This window comes from Apis florea, unplaced genomic scaffold (genome assembly GCF_048593485.1).
Source record: "Apis florea isolate Af1SG1 unplaced genomic scaffold, ASM4859348v1 contig_2295_pilon, whole genome shotgun sequence".
Classification (NCBI taxonomy): domain Eukaryota; kingdom Metazoa; phylum Arthropoda; class Insecta; order Hymenoptera; family Apidae; genus Apis; species Apis florea.
The window spans coordinates 69,047-89,230 of record NW_028256555.1 but is presented as its reverse complement, the minus strand read 5'-3'; the positions used below and the strand labels follow the sequence as shown (position 1 = coordinate 89,230).

Sequence of the window (20,184 nt, the reverse complement as noted above, 5' to 3'; positions counted from 1 at the left end):
GCATGCACACACGTCGGCCGCCACGTGTGTGGCTGCGACGCATAAGTAGGTAAATACCTGTGGTGCTACCGGCGCGCGCTGCTAGAGAGGCGAGAAGAGCATCCCGGGCGTAAAAGCGGAACACGGAGGTCTAGTAGAACGACGTCGGTGGTACAAAGAGTTGGACGAGAGAGTCGAAACCAAAGGAGCGATAGAGCGTGTAAACGCGCCCCCACTGGGAGGACCACAATGGACGAATAATCGCTTCCGTAACCCGCACGAAGCCAAGTCTGAGAGTCGTGTTCGCTATTAATATGAGACGCGGCTTTTGGTAGCGTCGTTTTGCCGCCACTTTTCCATTAATTGCATCCTTTTTCAAACTTCTGCCGCGGATGTTTTCTCGGGAAAAGCATTGATAACGAAGAAGAGAAGAATTAGAAGAAGAAAATTTTCGATTTTGGATGAATTCTATTCTTTCTCGGGGGCTGCGTCATTTAGGAAGATAAAAATGGGTACGATGAACGTGGATCGAAGGAGTCTCGATCGTGGTCGAGAGTGATTTATTCGTCAATTAAATGGTGCCCGTATCGGTCCACACGCCCGTCTCTTAACCGCGATCTTGAGGTCGGTGCAGGTCTGCATCAGCAGGAAGCCAGTTGTTAAAATGGCACGAGAATTTTATGACTCGCGCGTATAGTGCTATAAAATAATCGTAATCTTTGGATAATGCATGCTCATGCATTGCCGACCGTCAGCCCTTCCCAGGTCCTTCCTTCACTGGCCGGTGTTGTGCTCGCATGCGACCATCGCTAACAAAGTAAACGCGACGAAGAAATTCGATGTATAAAGTACAACGCTATGCCGTTTAGCATGTTTGGTATTCGCGTATAAATAAGTTGACGTATTGGGAGGGTGATGTTCTCTGATAAACGTGCTTTTCTCGAGCCGGCTCGACCCCTCGTCTCACTTTCTATCGTCTCAGGATCATCATGAATTATTCAACGAGTGTTTTCGACATTTTTGTCCTCCTTTATAATTCCGAAACGTGAATTTTTCAACCCGTAAATAGAGGCTAAATTTTTAGATGTACGGGTGAATGCTTTTACGCGAATTAATATGTACGAATTAATCAAGATAAAGATTCGTTTCCAATTTATTTAATATTCCTCGAGAAAGAGGTGGAATATTTTTCGGTATAAACGAAACGCGAAAGTTTCTCCGATTATTTGTTTAATTTAGTTAGTCATAATTTCGATGAACGATATTAATATCGATACGTTCGATCAGTTCGATTTGCATGAAAAAATGATTATTGCAAGGGGGAAGAACTCGTAACGAATTCTTCATATAACGTTTTGAAACGTATGATTTCGTGACAATTTCTTGGTACATCTCGTAAGTAGAATAATAAGATCGTAATCTGAAAATTGTCACGAATTTATGGTGTAGAGATAAATGTCACAGTTCCAAACGTGAACCGAAGTACCATTAAATTTCATGCAAATTTATTTGACCTTTTCTCGAATGTATTCCATCGCCTTTTTTCGTGTTAATTTTATCGCGATTCTCAAAATTTTAGAAACACTTATTACATAATTCCCCGTTTTGCCCGTCGCAAATCGAACGTTTCTAAAATGGCAACACAATAATTCGTGGAATGCGTAAATGGTGTAACAACCACCACCACCGCGTAAAGTAATATTATGCATTCACGAACTTTCCTCGTTACGAAATGATTATTCAACATCCAGATTTTACGTTCATCTCCGTTTATAACAATGCATTCCAATCTTTTTTCTGAGTTTGCGAACCCTTACGCAATATTCAAATAATTTGCCGCTCATCTTCCCATAGAAGGTAATAAAAATTAGAGAGATTATTCGGTATTCTTTATTGCGGAATAACCACTGTCTTTAAATTACCTAACGAGGCCTCAATTACCTAATAGCCATTATCGATTTTCATTTTCATTGAAAAATCGCCGCGAGTTCCGAAACATCCCGAATTGAAAATCGAAACGAAACACGTGAAACACGATTTTCAAATCGATCTTCCGACCGACGAGAGAAAGAATCTCGAATTCTATTACTGGCAACCATCGTCGCCAGGTCACCGTTAACAATCATCGTAATGCCCTATCGTTCCCCCACAATTAGATGCGTGATATACACATGCATAAATGTAATACGTAGCCGGCCGCGCGGCATTATCCTTTATGGCTCGCCGGGCAAATCCATAAAACGGTATACAGAAAGTCAGGTTTATCCTATTCTCGGTTAACGCGTGTACAACGGCCTGTGTCAACCGGTGGAAACGTTCATGCGAGATACGACGAGGTCAGGGAGTAACGGTCGTTTACATTTGCACGGTGCACGTAACGTTCTCTGTTTAAAGAGTGTCCCCATCGACGACCCCCCAGGTGCAACGTCGATTTCTGAAACTCCGCTTAATTTCGCAGATGTAAAGGAAATTCCAACGCGCGAACACGCGGGCTTCCATCGAGCGCCAGCCGATCCTCGAGGCGGGGAGAGAGAGAGAGAGGAGGGGGCACGATTCGCCGCGACGATTATCGAAATGAGTTAAACGTAATGATAAAAACCGGCGTCCGTTATCGGGCCTGTTAATGGGTCCGTGGGTAGGTGTGCGTTTTCTAACGACGCGTGTTCTCTCGCCTAACGACGCGGGAAAAAAGGGAAAAAAAAGGAAAAAAAGAAAAAGAAAAGAAAAAGGACGTGACGAGGCACGACATCGGAATGAAGAATCGATAGCCGTCCTTCTTTTCGCCGTCACGTTGCATGGATATATATAAATAGATCCTCTGATTGATTTTAATTACGGATTCCAGCGGTAGGCACGCGCGATTGGCGCGAATGGATGACGAGAGATCGGTGTCCCTTGTTCGCCATTCCCATCGAAGCGAACGTTTTTGTTCGTCCGGATAACGATCGGAGAAATTACGAAGGAAATTTCGAAGGGGCGAACTCTTCTCTTATTAACTTTGGAAAATTTCATCCACGCTTGGATTTCTTCTTGGATTGGCAATCGTTCGCTTTGGACAGGCATCGATCGAAAATTTAAAAAATTGGTAATAATTTAACAACAAAGAAATTCATCTATAAACCAAAATTTTGGATCTCTCAAGATTCGCTCCTTTTTCATCCCTCTAAATTTCGTGTCGATCTTTCGAAAAACGGACAAGGACGCGCAATATACAGTTTCGAAAATTTCATTTTCGAACGAGAAACGAAGAAAAAAAAAAATTGTCAAAACGTTTAATAGCACGCGTTCGATGGAGAATAAGTTTCCCGTTCTGGAAAGAGAAGTTGCAGAAGGGGAAGGGGGCGGTCGTCGAGGAGGTGCGAGACGCAGAGTCGTAAGCGCGGATGTTACGACTCGGCAGCGAAACGCAAGACCTGACGTCCGAGGAACGGGAGAGAGGAACGTTTAAGAAGCCCATCGGGATGCCGTGGGGGCCGCGATACATGTAGGAAAGGTCGGGCCAGCACTAAACGCCAGACAATGCCCGTCGGCACCCTTTATACTTTCCTCGATCAGGCCGCAGGATGGCTCGAAAACAGCTCGGCAGAGTTCCGCGGGGCCCCGTAAAATCGGTCTTTTATCTCGGCTCATGGACCCCTCTTTTGCCCTTTTGTAAAGTGGATCGAGCCACGCCAATCAGGGCGATCGTCCGAATGCTTCATCCCCTTCTTGAAACTTTTATGGACCATTCGTAATACCGGTAGACGTTTCAGCCGATAACTAAAGTATGCTGATTCGTCCCTTCTCTGAAACGTGGTTGTACTCTTGAAAAATAATTCACTTTTATTGCGTATCTTTATATAAAAAAAAAAGGAAGGGATATAAAGAAAATAAGTTATTGATCTTACAGGTGGAATTTTCTTAATAATTCAATTAATATCTACATTCATCATTCTACGAAAATGAGTTCTAAAAACATCGATTGATTACTAATTAGAAATTCGTATTTTTAACACATTTATTTTATTTATTAAATATTACAAACGTTCCTTCCAAATGTATTCAGAGAATTGAGAATTATAATATCCAAATCCAAAATTATAATTTAACATTGTTTTATCTCGACGCGTTACGAATTACGATAATTAAAATCAATTATACAAAAAGAAAATACCAAGAAAGCTATTCTTTCTTTTAAATTTTAGAATCAATTTATAAATACGAATTTCTCGATTCAACAATATTACTGATGCCACTCTACTCCTTTCCTCCCAACTATTTTCACCCACGCACTTATTGGAATAGCGATTATCGCGTTACCGATAACCGGTTCCGTTTCCCCCGCTGTCAATGATAATAAAAGCAGCACGAGTTCCGCCGCAAAAGTTCTAATTAAGCGTACGATATCTCGCCGCGATAGCCCTCGAGCGGACGAATATAAAGAGAGGGGCACACCGGTGTGGTTATCGGGCCACGATCTCGAGCGCCATGCTGAATCTTGGCCGAGAATCGGTGCCCCTCGGACCCCTTCGATCTCTCCCTTTCCGAAATTGTAACGAGATCGGCGCCCGGGCACGCCCATCAAATCGCCTTTATCTTAATATAATCCGGATCGGGAATTCACGCGAGCTGTTGGCTCGTCAAGCGCGCTTTCAAGCGTGCCGCTCGCGGTTAAATCGCGGCTCGAGCCGTTTATCCGACCGCATCGGTGACCCTTCACCCCCGTTCCTTGTCTAGTGCCGGTGAATCGCGTGTCCATGCCTATTGTCCTATGGAAGGCACGAAGAAATCACGTTCGAGATCCTTTTTGCTCGTGCACACTTTATGCACACACGCCGCTCGAGATGAGAAATTTAATCTCTTCTAACGATGCTATATTCGAAGAATATTGCGGTGATTTGGTTGAACGTGGATACCAAGAGTATCTTCTTTTTCCGCGAAAATTTTTCTTCGCTTCTTCCCCCCCTCCCCCCCCTCCCCTCTCTCCCTAACTCCTCGTGAATCATTATTAATTACTTATAAATTTTGATGGGAGAAACACGGTTGGTTCGTAAAATTAATATCTACGTAAAGTCCATATTTCAAATCGTACATTATATTAAGATATTGCGGATGAATTTTTAATACGAGACTTTTTGACGTATAACTTTATTTTTAAACGAAATTAACCGATTCGTTCGCGACAACTTAATACAGAACCTCTTATTATTATTATTATTATCCTGTAATATAATTATTTCGAATAAGAAGAGAAACGTAATATTCGTAGTAATTGATAGATCGTGAAACTGAATCGGACGCTGTCAATGATTCGAAAACGAATCTTTCACGATCCACGAGAAAGTTCACGGTTCAAGAGACGGAAAAGAAACGTTAGTGAAGACGTCAAGACGTGGCCTAGACAATAATTAATCTACGCTCGCCACGAAATCCTTTGGAACATCGTTTTAAAGCTCGGCGATCGTCAGCGCGAGTGTTCGATCCGATCTCGGGAACGGTGCGCGCGCGTATTACATAGTATTAATTTATGCACGGCGATAGCGCGCGCATAAATTATAGAAGTTGGACGCGCGCGGCTCGCACGCGAGAGACGACGGCTCGTTACGCACCGGTGAAACGTGCGCCTCTCCTCCTGCGCCCGAGAAGATCCCTGCCCGATAGATCGCGATAAAACAAACACAGTCGTGCGTAATTGTGAGTGTAATATTATTAATTATCGCCGCATTAATGGGACGCCGCTCGGCTCTTGATGAGACGACGATTGGCTCTTGGACACGAGGAGGATGAGAATGGTGGAATGCTGATCGGTGTTTCTTGGAAAATTGCGATTTTTAATGCAATTTAATGCGAAAAAAAAAAAAGAAGAAGAAGAAGAAAAAAAATTCTTCTTTTTCCCCGATTCGTGTATATAATGTTGTACAAATAGAGACTAATTAATTGATTATTTGCCGTAGGAAAAACGTTATTGAAATCAATTTTGCGTGAAGCTTGAAAAAAGCTTATTCGAGGAATGTTAATGTTGGAAATTGGAAAAAAATTGGAAAAAAAAAAAAAAGAATACGAATAATTCTTTCTTATTTCTAATAATAAAAAAAGTAAGTTTCTATCGTATCAGCTTCCTTCCGTTCTTCCTCTTCCTCCTACCAACAGGAGGAAAATTTACAGCGAGACGAAACTTTGAAAAATTGCGATTTTCTTTTTCTCTTTCGATGCGATACGTTTCTCTAACGTGTCTTCTGTTAAAAAATTTAGATTTACCGTCGAATCTAAATTGTGTATTCGACGTGGATAAACATATGGCCAATCATCGGGGAATGAGTAACACGAACATCACCGAAAAGCAATCTTTCAACCGGACACTTCCATCGGGAGGAGATAAAAAATTGCACGTTTTCATCAAACCACGTAATTCCTCGTCAATTACGTAATCGCGAGTGTCGTACGGTTGATAAGCGACGCATTAACAGAATACGCAATTATTCTTGGAAAGCAGAAGCTCCGGCTTACGTTAACACCAGTCTTTCTTAATTTGACGTATTGTTGAGCGGAATGTTGATTGATGTTTCGCGGGAAATCGTATTTTTTTAATCGACTCGTGGTGGGTGGAAACGTTCCCTCGACGATCGTTTATTTTTCCTCCTCCTCCTCCTCTCGTTACAAATGAAATAATCGATGACTTGATGAGACGTGTATAAGCGGGGACTAATTAATGAGATTCTTGAACCTTTCGTGACCCAAGATCCGAATATGAATATACGGCAAGCTTCCTGTTGCAAACTTGTGCGCCCTTTTCGAAATCTTGTTTGCGAAGAAACGAAACTAAGCTAAGCCTGGAAAACTCTCTTGATCGTTATAACGTTGTTATTAATGATTCGGACGATCGATCGTCGTTGTGGAAAGTTTTTTTTTTGTTGTTGGGCTGATAGATCGTCAGATGGAATGTTAATCGATGCTCTCGGAAAATTGAATGTTTCTATCGTGGTAAGTAAAATGCTTTATAACGTCAAGGATACACGAGTTAACGAGATGCGTAAGTGGGACTTTTACGACTTACGAGTCTTTGTAATAAAATGCGTTCAAGGTTTTCGGGTGTTGAGCGCGAAAATAAGTTCAAATTCGAGTTATTCTACTCGATCGCGCCTCACATTTCCTTAATTTTACGTTCAAACGATTAATGGATCCACTTGAGAAATTGATAGATGATTTTTTGCTTTCACGATATATTTTTAACGAGACCTAGAATTTATCCGTGTATAACACATTCGGGTTTAACGATGATGATTTTGCAACGTGTCCCCCCCCAAGCTTTCGTTTATCGTCAAATTTATTAGGTTTTCATTGTGGACAATACATTACCGGATCGATACTCTTCGTTTCTTACGAATCCTCGTTATTCCTGCGAGAAGATACGGTGAAAAAGAAGAAGGAAAACAGAAATCTTGGAACACTCTCCGGCGCGTCGCGAATGCAAATTGCCGAGGACCGTTAACGGCCGGCTCTAAATCTTTAACAGCCTTGGTTTGCCTCTCCCAGACCACTAACTTACAAGTCGTGAGAGTTGGCGGGACGTGCGAGAGCGGAGCGGGGAGCAAAAACAAACCCCGTTACTAAATGAACTTTGTCGAACTTCGCGAACTAATGGATTTATCGTTCTCCATTTTCGTCCCTTCCACAATTTCTAATAACGCGTCGTTTCGAAATCTCACTCGATGTCGATGTCGTTTTTGGAAACGTTGAAATGTTGGCGCGAATCACTTCGATCATTGTGTCGTAAAGTGATATTTCTTTTGCATAATCATTGGAATTTTTTAAAATCAAGATTAATCAAGTTCGATTATATTCCTCTTGAATTTATTACATTACCGGTAAAAAAATAACTCGAGGAAGAAAAGTTATCGCTCCACATAACGTGAACACGATGAAGAGGAATATTTAATTCCAAGGCAAATATTTTACTTGAATTTATGAAGAATCCGAGGTCAAGCATTCCATTAAGGGGACGACATTTTATAAGCATTAACTCGACTGCCGCTTACCGGATGCTGCGATACTACAAAAATTCGTAATGACTTGAAAACGCGTAACTCATCGTGGGATCCGACATTGTGTATATTTACCATATCTCATCATACCAAGTTTAATATAAAAAGCAAACGTAACTCGATTAGAAACGATCGAGGGAAGCTTGCTCGTTACATTCAACAACATTCGCCAATAATACACGATTACGATCGATTTTGATTCCCATCCAAGATCGCGACATTGCTCCCAACTATTCCGTGATTAAAATCACTCGATTAATCAAGCGTTTCGTTACGTTATTCCACGCTCGACCCGTTTTGTTTTCGTTCGTTAGAGAAGGGAAGAGCGAAAAATTCTAGAGGCTGGGATCGCGAAATCCCATCTGGAAATCGAGCGATCGGCCCACGAGATCGAGCGAGGGATCGGATAAGAGCGTGGCGGTGTAGCATGTCGGAAATTATAGGGTGTTATTCGCGGGGCATCGCACGAGCCAGTCTTATGCGATTCGAGGTAGATAGCGGCGCGCAAACTCCCTCCCTCCCTCTCTCTCTCTCTCTCTCTTTTCTCTCTCGGCTGGAAAAAGGAAGGGGGGGACCCTTTATAGGGTCGATTTTAATAGGGGTTTGGTTACAATTATGAGACCGGGTAATGGAGGCCGGCGCTCATTACCTCGCTAAACTGGAACTAATTATTATGTTTCACGGCATGTTGCGATAATTCCTCGACTCGACGAGGGTGCATCGAGTGAAGCGAGGGGGGAGGGGAACCGTTTCTTCGAATGTTAGCGCGTGTCGCGAAAAAAATGTGCACGCTGCTTTTGCTATTGAGGGGGGATACACTCGGAGGAGCGTAATTGGTTCGGACGCGTTTCGCGATTAAAGTCCCGTCGCGTGCTCGGCTGGCATACACCTGGGCGGAGAATTAATCGTGGACGGAAAGCAATCTTTCACGTGTGGAATTCAAACGAGGTTGCGGTTCTCCTTTATTGCGACACCAGTGGAATTGATTGATACGAATAAGGCGGATACGAAGGATGAGCGAGAGACGTCTCTAAGTGTTTATCGTTTATTGTTTCTCGCGAACCGTTTCGCCGTGGGTGAGCAAGATTTATGATATTCCACCGATATTCGTCGGTGTATAATTACGTAAAATATCGTGTAATACGTTTGCGGGCAAATTATTGCACGATTCTTTTAAAAATTCTTCAAATTGTACGTAACGGCTATTTAACCTTTAAACAAAAAAAAATTGATTAGTCAGAATGCGAAGAAGAAAAGAAAGGAAAAGTCAGCAATGATAACGCGTTCGTTTAATTCGAGCAAGAATCATTTGGAGGAAGACGGGTAGGAAGACGAATAAGATGTGGAGAGGGGAATTGCGAGGACAAAGGGCACGGAACGGTCCCCAAATGGATCTCCACGTGGGGCCAGATCGGTGCTGCGCTCCGAAAGAAGCGAAGAATGTGCGAACGTATTAACACCTCGAAGGATTTATGATATTAGGCCGGGGTGAGGCGAGCAGGAGGGGGTCGTGGACGAGAAAGACAGAGTGGGGAGCGTGGAGGGCCCGAACGGGGTTCCCTGCGGCACGGCAAGTCGGCTCTCATAGAGGCCACTGGAACAAATGGGCTCAATTTCATATTTTGTAACACCCTCGCTGTGTTCCACGACCGGTGCTCGGGCGCCCACGCACCTGCGATCTATTTCATCGCGGTATTTCTCTGGCTAATGCCAGAGATCTCGCTGCTCGGAATTGTTATTCGTATATCTGTTTTGATATCATCTCCTTTTTCTCTCCTCTTCGTGCTCGAGAAAATATGGAATCTTGCGAATGATAACAGGAAAGAAATTTATTTTTATTTCTTCTTTCAGGATCGAAATTATGAACGGGTCGTAAATTGTCGAAGCTAGCGAATGATTAATAGAATCTTTAAAACGGTAGAGAATTTTTTACGTTCATTTTTTAATCTAATCTTTTTGAAAAAAAATCTTTATGAACGTAATCGTCAATTTTTATTCATTATATTAAATTTTAAGCATTAATTTATGTATGAGAAAACTATTTGTATTCGATAGGATAATTCAGAATTCAATAATTAATAAAATAATACATTATCAAATTACATTAAATTTCGTGCAACTATCTAATCCAATATTATTATACTCTATTCTTATTCGACGATGTTAATAATTATCACGCTTTTTCATTCTCCTTATTACTCTTTGATTACATGCAACCAATTTTGTCTAAAAATTAAATTTCTGACATCTTTCTGAAATACTAATCGCAATCACATTCAAATTAATTCAATTCCATCGAGATTTCATTTCGCTCTAGAAAAATTCATCGAATTTCACTTACCAAAAATCGGACGGTCCAAAGAAGTACCTGTTACACGCATCGCTTTCGTTCTCATTTCGTATTCTCTCCCGTAAGGCCCACGAGGCTTACAGTCGTGCATAGTCCTTTTTCTTCCACGCCTTTGCGAACCCGGCCACGGTGATCTATAGCCGTGGAACACGCATGCAACGCGCCACCCCCGCAGACCGCTTTCGCGCCACTAACAAATTGATATAATTTGTTGTTAACGGGTTCCTTGGCCGTGGCTCGCGGCTAAGATTCGTGCGAACCCGGAAAGCCACGCGAATCAATCGCCACATAATCGAAAAGATCCTTCCTCGAACTGGGTTAAAGCTTCGTCCTCGAAAGTATGATGATCCAACTAATCTCGATCAATTTTTTAATCGATAGATTTGCAATTTTAATTTAATACTCACCAAGATATTTCCCTTAACCTTCTCAAAATTTACTTCAAATCTTCATTTTATAAAAATTTGTCCCATAACGAATAAAGACAATCCCTCTGATTTCTTCCTTTTCTTTTTTTCTTACAGATTAAGAAGAAACAACGGAAGGTGCCGTTTGTTTTACGACCGTTCCTCTCTGTTCGCAGCCTTACGTCTTGTCCGATCATCAGAGGGAACGAGATCAGAGAGAGAGAAAGAGAGAGAAGCGTCAGTTTTCTCGGTCGATAAATCATCCGCCCAATCCGATCGATCTTCGTGTCGACAAGTTGAAAACGGGACCATATCGTGGAACAATACGTCGGTGGAATGGCTCGGCTCGAACGAGGACCCCAGGTACGTCTCTATCTCGTGAATGTTTGCCCTCCTTTAACGTTCTCCGAGTTGTCGAAGACAGTCAACGTTTGCTCGGCAAATTATGTAACCCCGTCAAACTGTTTCACCAAACAAGTCGGAGAGTGCGCGTTCACACGCCGATATATATACACATATACACACGTATATGGCACACGAGCCGACGACAAAAGACCGGGCCCGTTACAGATCTCCTTCCCCCTTGTTTGACTATCTCACGGATGCCACGATAAAGTCGTCACCGATCGGCCATCATCGGGGATTCACCTGTTTACTTCTCGCGTGTCGACGCGGTGTTCCGCTAGGAAATCGTGTTCGACTCGTTTGTCTTCCTCCACGTCCACGCTTTATCTCCTCTTCCTTATGACTTCTCGCTCGTAATCCCTCGTAATCCCTCGACACACTCGACTTTTCGATCCTTCCTCGCCTATCTAATCTACGCGAATTTCTAATCAAACCGACCGACATCCTCCACGAGCGTTTGGAAAAAGTCTGTAACCTAGATTCTCGTTGAAACCGCGTGGATGCGAGAGGAATAATTCACGATATTCGAGTATATCTTGCATCACTTTCCATTTCCATCGGGAACAAAGCGCTGCTCAGCTCCTGCGACGTCCCATATGTGCACACCCTTTCCACCAGGTGATTAATTGCCGGTCGATGATTATGCGTTTAACACGCGAGTTGTCGAAGTAACGAGCGTAACGAGCGACGAAGGTGTATCGGGCGATATCGCGTCTTTCGAGGTTGGATCGTTGCCCTCCGCTTGGAGGGGTGAAAGGGCAGCATCTCGTTATGTAAAAGGGCGGTCCAAATACCGGGCAAATTGGCACGACTCCCACACTATGATCGGTTGTCTCGCGTGCAGGGGAGGAAGAGATCCGCTCGGAAACGATGCTGGCGCGTATTATAACGAGGCCCTGGCCACGTACCCCACGCCGTGCGCGCGTCATTATATATTACGTTACGCTTACGCGTATGTAATTGCGAGCATCGGAGTCCACGAAAGCCTTTGATTTATGTCTTCATACGGAGAGACGTTCGCGAGCGCGTGGGCAGCGTCGTGGACCGTCCTTCTCGCCCTTCTCTTTCTCCATCCCTGTTCTGCTTTTCTGCCCAACCAGAGAATACCCATAGAGAGCGTATATTCCCCCGGCATTGATTATAATTACGATATAATTTAATACAGTCACACCCTGCATCTCCGCCGAGCCTCGATCACTCGGAGAGAAACGATGGTAATTTTGTTTTATCTCATTTTTCTCGTTTGTTCCTGAGGTTTCGAGACCACCCATAAATTTTTGCTCTTTCGTTGGTGTTTCTTCGCGCCGCTGGTTGTTCAGTTCGAACAATTCTTTTTACGCGAATTATTATTACGCGAAGTCGTAATTAAAACGTATTTTACTCATTTATAATTTTAGAATGATAACAAATTTGTAATATATTTGGTTAGATTCGGAAGAGGTTTTAAAGGAGTTGAAATATCGGGAGAGGTTGATTGTTAGAACAAATCTGCGGCTAGACGGCTGACTCAAATCCATTCACCGCTAATTAGAGTACATCCCGGCCATTGCTCATACCTTTCTGGGAACCCGACGAGAGGAATCGAGCGTTTCCCAAGGCTTTCTTGTTTCCAAGAAAGGCCGGCGCGTCCACACCTCGAAATTCTCGCCAATTTGCGACCGATCGCGAATGGACTCGGCGGAAATCCGCGGCGAGGCTCGAAAGAATCGAAAACCGCACCGAGATCGAGTGAGAATCGATGGAAGCGGCCGGTCGCGCGCCTAATTAGAGAGTCGCCGTCAATTTCACCGGCAACATTTTAACCCGTTCGCTTAGCGCACGCCCACGCGATCCACCTCGGGGCAAAACAGACCCCCCGCGGCCACCTTCCGAACCCGCCTAATTACCGAACAAGCCTATCTGCCCTCCATCTACACGGTGTCCCAAATTCCTGCGCAACCCCTTTAAACCCTTCCAAAAGTCGTATAATCACCAATTATACCTCCTCCCATTTACTTTCTATAATTCATTCGTTCGTTCCTCGAAGAACTTTCCGTATTTTCCGTCCGTGAAAGGACGATAATCGAGGGAGCCATAATCCCAACCCCGATCGTAACCCCAACGCGCTGTCGTCGGTTCGAGGAGGACACCCCGCGTCGGATAAGCCTGGTTGTAATAACGTTACCGTGAAATAAGACCGGCCGCGTATCCAGCTGCGAAGCTCGCATAAACTCGGCCGATTGGATCCTAAATCGGTTGGTTGTCTTAAGGCGTACCCTACGGTGCAGAGGAGGAGGAGACGCGAACAACGCAACCCCCGTTGTCGGCCTCCCTCGCCTGCTCGTTGATCGCATCGCGTATTTAACGCGGCACGCGTAAATCTCGCACGCACACACGCCGCTCGCTTCCCGGAATTTCGCCGATGCACCGCGCTTGTCGCGCGAACGGGGCGGAGGAGGAGGGTCAGGATGATGGAGGGGGAGCGAGATAGCGGTGGAATTAATTTGTTAATGCATCCCGTGTGCCTCCCCACGACACGGTTGTATACACGGTTGGTTCACGGTTTATAAGGGGAACGCGTGCACGTTGGCCAAGTCACGCGGCGCGTACACAGGATGGTAACGCTTTGGATTTAGTGGACGGCCGATAGAGCCGTCTCAATTACGGGGCGCGGGAAGGATCCAATTTATGGAAGGAGATTTCGCGCTGCACGCAACGCGTCGTCGCTCCTCCGCCGTTTATCCCGCGTCGCTTTCTAGGACGGGGCGGCTCCGACAGAGAGCGGATAGAGTCGTCAAGAGAGAGAGAGAGAGAGAGAGAGAGGTTGTTCCTCCTCCTTCTCTCTTTCCCTTACTCTATTCCTTCCTCTTTCGAAAGTCTTCGAATCGAAAGAGCATTAAGCACTTAAGGTTACTTAAAACTGGTGTTAGCCGGCCAGGCTCTTAACACGACGCGTTACATAATCCCAACACCGAATTACCTTGGTGTATCCTAGGTGAAACCGAGGCTTATCTGCACGCGCTCGTTACGTGTTGCCGCATAAAAGATTCTACACTGGATATCACTGGCAGGAGGGAGGGGGGCGAGAATAGGTCGAGACAATGGGACGAGTGTCGTGAGTTCGAGCGTGTTCGAGAAGGGGAGGGAAGAAGGAGGGACGAAGAAGGTGGGTCAGGAATCGGGTCCAGAAATACGGGGTGGGGCACGATCATCGAGAGGCGGGCAGACGAGTGGATGTACCTGTCGAGGGTGACGTGCTCTCACGATCCCTGAATTCTTTCGCCGGTCGTCGATCTTTAAGAGGGCTGCGTCATGGAATTCTGGATCGAAATTTTTAAGAATTCGATTATACCCGATTCTGTTCACGGTCCAACATTTTTCTTGAAATTATTATTTGTATCATACAACCCTTCGAACCGATACCCCGAAGAAATTGAATCTATCGGAAGGTGTTCCCGCCCCATCATCTCTACTTCTCGCGCGGACAATGCGTTACGGGATACCAGAAGGTCCGGGCGCAGAAGGGCCGAGAGCCGCTGACGGGCCATCAGATAAGCTCGTGTTTGTCTAACCTCTCACCTCGCACCGGGGTCCAGCTCCAAGAGGAAGAGCGCGAGGTCCCGGAGAAGTGGGTGCTGCTCGTCTCCGCCGCGACGTGACGGACAGGTTCACCGTGTCTTCTTCCCTACCCGTGATCGTTTAAAAGCTTTCGAGAACACGAGATCTATCCATCTTCTTTCACTTCTCTCGTCGAATCACGGCCCGCGTTAATAGCTTCGAGGAACCAACCTCCTGCTTCCGAATCGGAATCCAGGCGCGATCCTTCTGGTTTTGGAAATCAGGATGCGGATAAAAATTTCATATAACGAACGTGAAAGTTGGATCGATTTAACACTTTAAGCAAGTGTTAACGATTGCGTGTGAATCAATTTAATTTTTTTAAATTCGAATATGATTCGAAGGGAGTGTAATAATTTTATAAACGAACGATCGATCGATTAGTATTCGTGTTTATTCATCTTTATAAAATCGAAACGAGTCTGTTTTATTGAGGAATCGAGGTTAGATTCTCTTGGGCCAACTTAAGTAACGACTGTTACGTAATTAGAAAAGGGCTTCGTTAATCGAATATCGGATTGATTCGTTAGCAGTGGAGCGAAGGAGGAGCGAGTACACGTTCGAGAGTTACGTGGTTTCGAAAGGGGATAACGAAAGGCACAATAAATACGGGAACGGCGGAGAGTGTGAAACGAAATCGCCATTAGTGGGAGAACCGTATCGCCAGCTTCGACGTAATAAACCAATTCTCTCCCTCTCAGTTGTCCGGGGAAGAAAGCGTGGCTGGGCGAGAACGTCTTCTAATTGGACCGCATTCCACCCGAGTTCCCAACCGTGTATATATGCTTTACCGGAATTTTCATTAGCGCGGAACTTTGTCGTGACGAAACCGAGCTACCACGGTGAGGTGTATCTAAACTTGTGACACCGGTGTACAAGCGCGTGAACGTGGCTTACGCCGATCAGGAATCCTATCGTCTTACGACTCGATCGATTCTACGAGTAACGAAATTTTATTCGAGCAACAATCGTCATTTTCGCATTTTTTATCTTCTTCGAAAAAGATTCTCAAGGATTGAATTTGAATCTGATGAAATTTAATTGCATCATCGTTTCAATGCGAGACATCTGACATTCAACATCTGAACAACTTTTTGTGAATACGATTCCAAAAAAAAAAAATGGAGCATCGAACGTTTGCTTCGTTTTTTCAAAAACGTTTCGTTTGAGACAATACTCACCAGAGACATCATTAGAGACACAAGAGATTAAAACGAAGAAACATCGAATAAAAAATATACACGTCTCACTTTTCTTTCGCCACAAGCTCACGTCAGTTAACTATTCTACGATCCCGATTTCCTGCCAGGCAATAGCGAGAGGAAGATTCTCGCTGGTAAGACTCGTCCGACGTTGAAGAGCACGAGGACTCTGGCACAGAAGATGCAAGGGAGATTTTAGCGGTGTAGGGGCACGGCATAAAGAAGAGCATTATGCCCGGCTTATAATGCAGCCACGTAACGGCCGATCGAGGAGAGATGGCCGATCGATCGTTTGATCATGATGCCGATCGCGGTGGCGGGATCGTGGAGAGATCTTTTAAGAGCGCGGAGAAGGCTCGAGCACGGGCTAATTGTGCGATATTGTACACCGACAATGCTCTAATGAAGCATTGTCCATGCTCGACACCGATCGGTGTCGCCCGCCCCGTGTCTCTCTTCGCTTTTTCTCTTTCTTTTCCCCTTCGTTCCGTTCGCTTTTCTTTTTTTATTTCCTGTCCGAGATCGGGAATGCGAAAGTAACGTTCCTTCGTAAGATGGGCATAAAAGCTGTGAAACCATCCAATGAAAGATATTCTAATAAGAGGTCGCTGCGAAACAACCAGCCTTTTCTTCCAGCTCTTGAATATGACGAGAGGAATCAGAATTTTGTCAAACGATGATCCGATCGTGGAAACGTGTGATACGAGATTCGATTGAATTTTCTTTTTTTTTTTTTTTTTTTTTCTATATTTCTGGTTGTCTTGTTTTGCAGTCAAGTGTGATCGGTTATATCGGTATTCTTCTTTATCACTCTATCATCTGTGTCATTTCTATATATATATATATATAGCTTTGTGTGTAGAAAAATCTAACATCGTTAGATAAGATCTTTACTATGTATCTTCCTCGTAGAAACTTCATTTGAATCTAAAGTTATCTCGAACGAGTTGTTATTCGCGACTTCTTGACGACTTTAAATTTTCTTCTATTAATTTTGCAATAATTCAAGTATATGATAATTGGATAGAAATAAGCGTGAGTCAAGAGATCAAGAAGAATGTCGGAGAAGAATACCTTTTTCAATATTTCGATTAAAATATCGAATTTTCGATTTCAACTCCAAGATCAGAGGAAGAAGAAATTTTATCGAAAGGATGGTGATTCGCGAAAGCAACGGGAACCGTCGACTCGACAACCGCGCACACTCGTACGAATTATACTCGGATATGAGAGAAGAGGCCGGCCATCTATTGTCCATGCAAATCTCGCCGGCTTTTTGCCGGTGGATCAAACAGCCCCGCCACCGACCTCTTAATAGTATTGAAATTGCTAGTTAGACGCATAATCGAGTTATAACTTTTACGGGTGAAATGATGAAGGTGGATGCCTGCAACGCGGTGTGTACTCGCGGCTAATGAAAACGAAATCCCTTCGAGGCGCCTCCTCTCGTCTCGAGGAGGAAACCACTTTAGTAGGGAAGGCGCCGCTCTGTCCGTGGCTACTGTGAGAAGCTATTCCCTCTTCCCTGCAATTTTGCCTACGCCATTTTCTCATACGCTCGTACGAAATGTGATTCGATGAGATCGGGAAAATTCTTTTACAATTCTCTACAATACAATTCGAACAAACGAAGAATCTCACGACTGGAAGATAATCGATACTCGCAATGATTTATATCAACACCTGCAACCAGAACCACATCGTACATTTTTAAAAGTTACATTCTATCCTTAATCGAGGCTAAATTCTTTCTTCCTCCCAACGATGGAATTAATGTTAAAAATAAATCTGCTCACAGATACAGACGCGTCGTTAAGGAAACGGCATTAAATCGCGAAAACTCGCTAATTGCAAAATCTTCCTTCGAAGCACCGTTACCGGCTAACGATTTATCAAATCTCAGGCAAAAAGCCCCGTGAATTATCCCGCCGCATCGAACAACCACGAGCCGCATAGACGAGGCGGGATCTCCGGTAACTCCGTCACGCACGGTCAGATAAAATCAGCCTCAGAAAAGCCGGAGAAAGAGAGAGAGAGAGAGAGATATTCTCCATCGAGCGAGAAACTTCGCCGATTCCACCGGCGATCGCCTCGACGCGCGTATCAGTCCGCGCGAACAACGGCGCGTTTATCACGGCGCGACTAATAGAAAATTATCTTTCTAATTTAAATCCCTGGACGGGGCGCGTACGTACGTGTTGTTGGCAGGATGATCGGCCGTGGGTTGGAGGGGCCCGGGTTGCGTCCCGGCCAGGTTAACGGGCGCGGGATATATCCGGCTAGAAATAAAATCGGCGATAGTATCTCGGCTGAATGAACTCTCCCACGCCTATGCCTATTCGCGCGTGTGCTGGCGAGGAGGAGGGGGGGAGAAGGAAGGAAGAAGGGCCCGGCGGAGTCGAACGCTGCGTGCGCGTTCGCCAAGATCCAGGGGTCCGTCGAGGTTCGACCCTCCGACCCCGGCACGTATTCGCCACACCCGCACATCGATGCTTAGGGGCCGCGTTCAGATGCTTAGGTGGGGTCCCAGGCCTATACACTTCTTCTTCTTCTTCTTCTTCTTCTTGGTGTTTCTTGATTTTCTTGCCTCTCTCGCTCGCCTCTTTCTTCCAGCTCGTTCGTTCCTTCCTCCTCTTCCGCTCGTATTCCTCCTGCTTTCTTCCTTTTTTTATTCCCTCGGTATTCTTCGTACTCTTCCTCTCGCGTCCTTGTTCTTCCTCTGTTGCCTTTGCACTTGGTTTGTCGTATCGTTCTACTCTTTCTTCTTCTTCTTCTTCTTCTTCTTATTCTGGTGGTGGTGGTGGTGGTTCTACCGCGGCAGGCGTATATGTACACCCGCGGAATTAATAGCCGGACGCCGCGGAAAAATCGCGGTAATGTGATTACGACGCTGTCTCTCGCTCGACCCTCGAGCACGTAGCCTTGCCTAGTCCTCTCTCTCTCTCTCTCTCCCCTTAGAGGAAGAGGAGGAGTCCCTTCCACGCGCCATACCTCCCTCGTTTGAGCCGAGAGTACGAGATATTTATCGGGATATTCCCTTGGCCGGGATGGCCACTTCCGGGGGAATCGCGGCGGAAACGATCGTTTACGATTTCGATCGCGAAACGAATCGTGAGAGATGGTGGGCGTGGGTGAGGAGAGGTAGGTCTAATCCAACGATCATTGTTCAAAAACGATTTAATTTATTAATCTCGAGATTTTTCTTCGAATTGGACGGTTCTTTTTTTCCTCTTTTTATTTATTTCGTATCGTAAATTCGATCGTAAAAACTTTTCCCCGAGGAAGAAGCAAAGTTCTCGAAGTGGTATCTCTTTCTACATTCTCGAGCTTTACGTGGAATGCGTAATTGCACGTGTCCAATGTGTTAATTATCTAATTATTATAAAATTTCCTTTCAAGAGTTTAAAAAAATTTTTTTATCTGGATATGAAGCAGCGTAAGTAAAGTGTAAGCGCGTATTTAATACGTTCGCGTCGATATTATCTTGCTGAAAATGACCTAGATTGAACTTCGACCTCACAACTAATGGCCTGCCCAATTACGTTCGGTAAAGCTCGTGCGATTCGCATAAAGTCTGGCAAAAACCGAGGCAGTATATCCCGTGGTAATTCCAGCAGTCGTAAACCTCAACGAAAGTTTACGTTCTGAAATTAATGTAAATTACCGTGCGCGCGATTCGATGCTTAACCGCGGACGACAATGGAGGAAATTAAACCGATATTGCGATCGGACTTCCCGTGAAATTTAAAACGACAGCTGCCTCACCTTCTCGAACCACTCTTTCACGAAGAAGGAAAAAAAGGAAACGGAATAAAAAAAAAAAAATAATCAAAGGAATCAAACCATCGAGAATAGAGAAATTCAAGAAGATAATCGAGCCGCGAAATCGAATTGAAAATTCTTTCTTGAAAGTGAAGCGAATGCGAGAGAGGTAAATGAAATTCATCCTGTGTGTATTTATTACACACAGGATTTCACCGATTCGAAATACGAAATACGAAAGAAAGGATTGAAACAATATATCCTCTTTGTTTATTACACGTACGCGATGATGATATTGTACACACTACAATTGTATAAGAACAAACGTTTAAAATCAAAATATTATTCCAACTTGATACTCGGTGATAAATCAATAAATACAAACAGTTGTAACACTCCTTTGAATAAAACTAGCCCCCTACTAGCTATCTAACTCGAACGAAAAGATAAAGTGAAAGTAA

General features: G+C 44.4%; 1 long non-coding RNA gene across 1 annotated transcript in view; it reads left to right on the top strand.

Annotated features, from left to right (window-relative positions):
• The window catches only part of LOC147658201 (uncharacterized), a 95,772-nt gene that overhangs the window by 16,236 nt on the left and 59,352 nt on the right, over positions 1 to 20,184 (top strand). Inside the window, exon 2 of the long non-coding RNA XR_015290927.1 lies at positions 10,875 to 11,120. This is a non-coding gene — a long non-coding RNA (uncharacterized LOC147658201). The remainder of the gene's footprint in view (positions 1 to 10,874; positions 11,121 to 20,184) is intronic.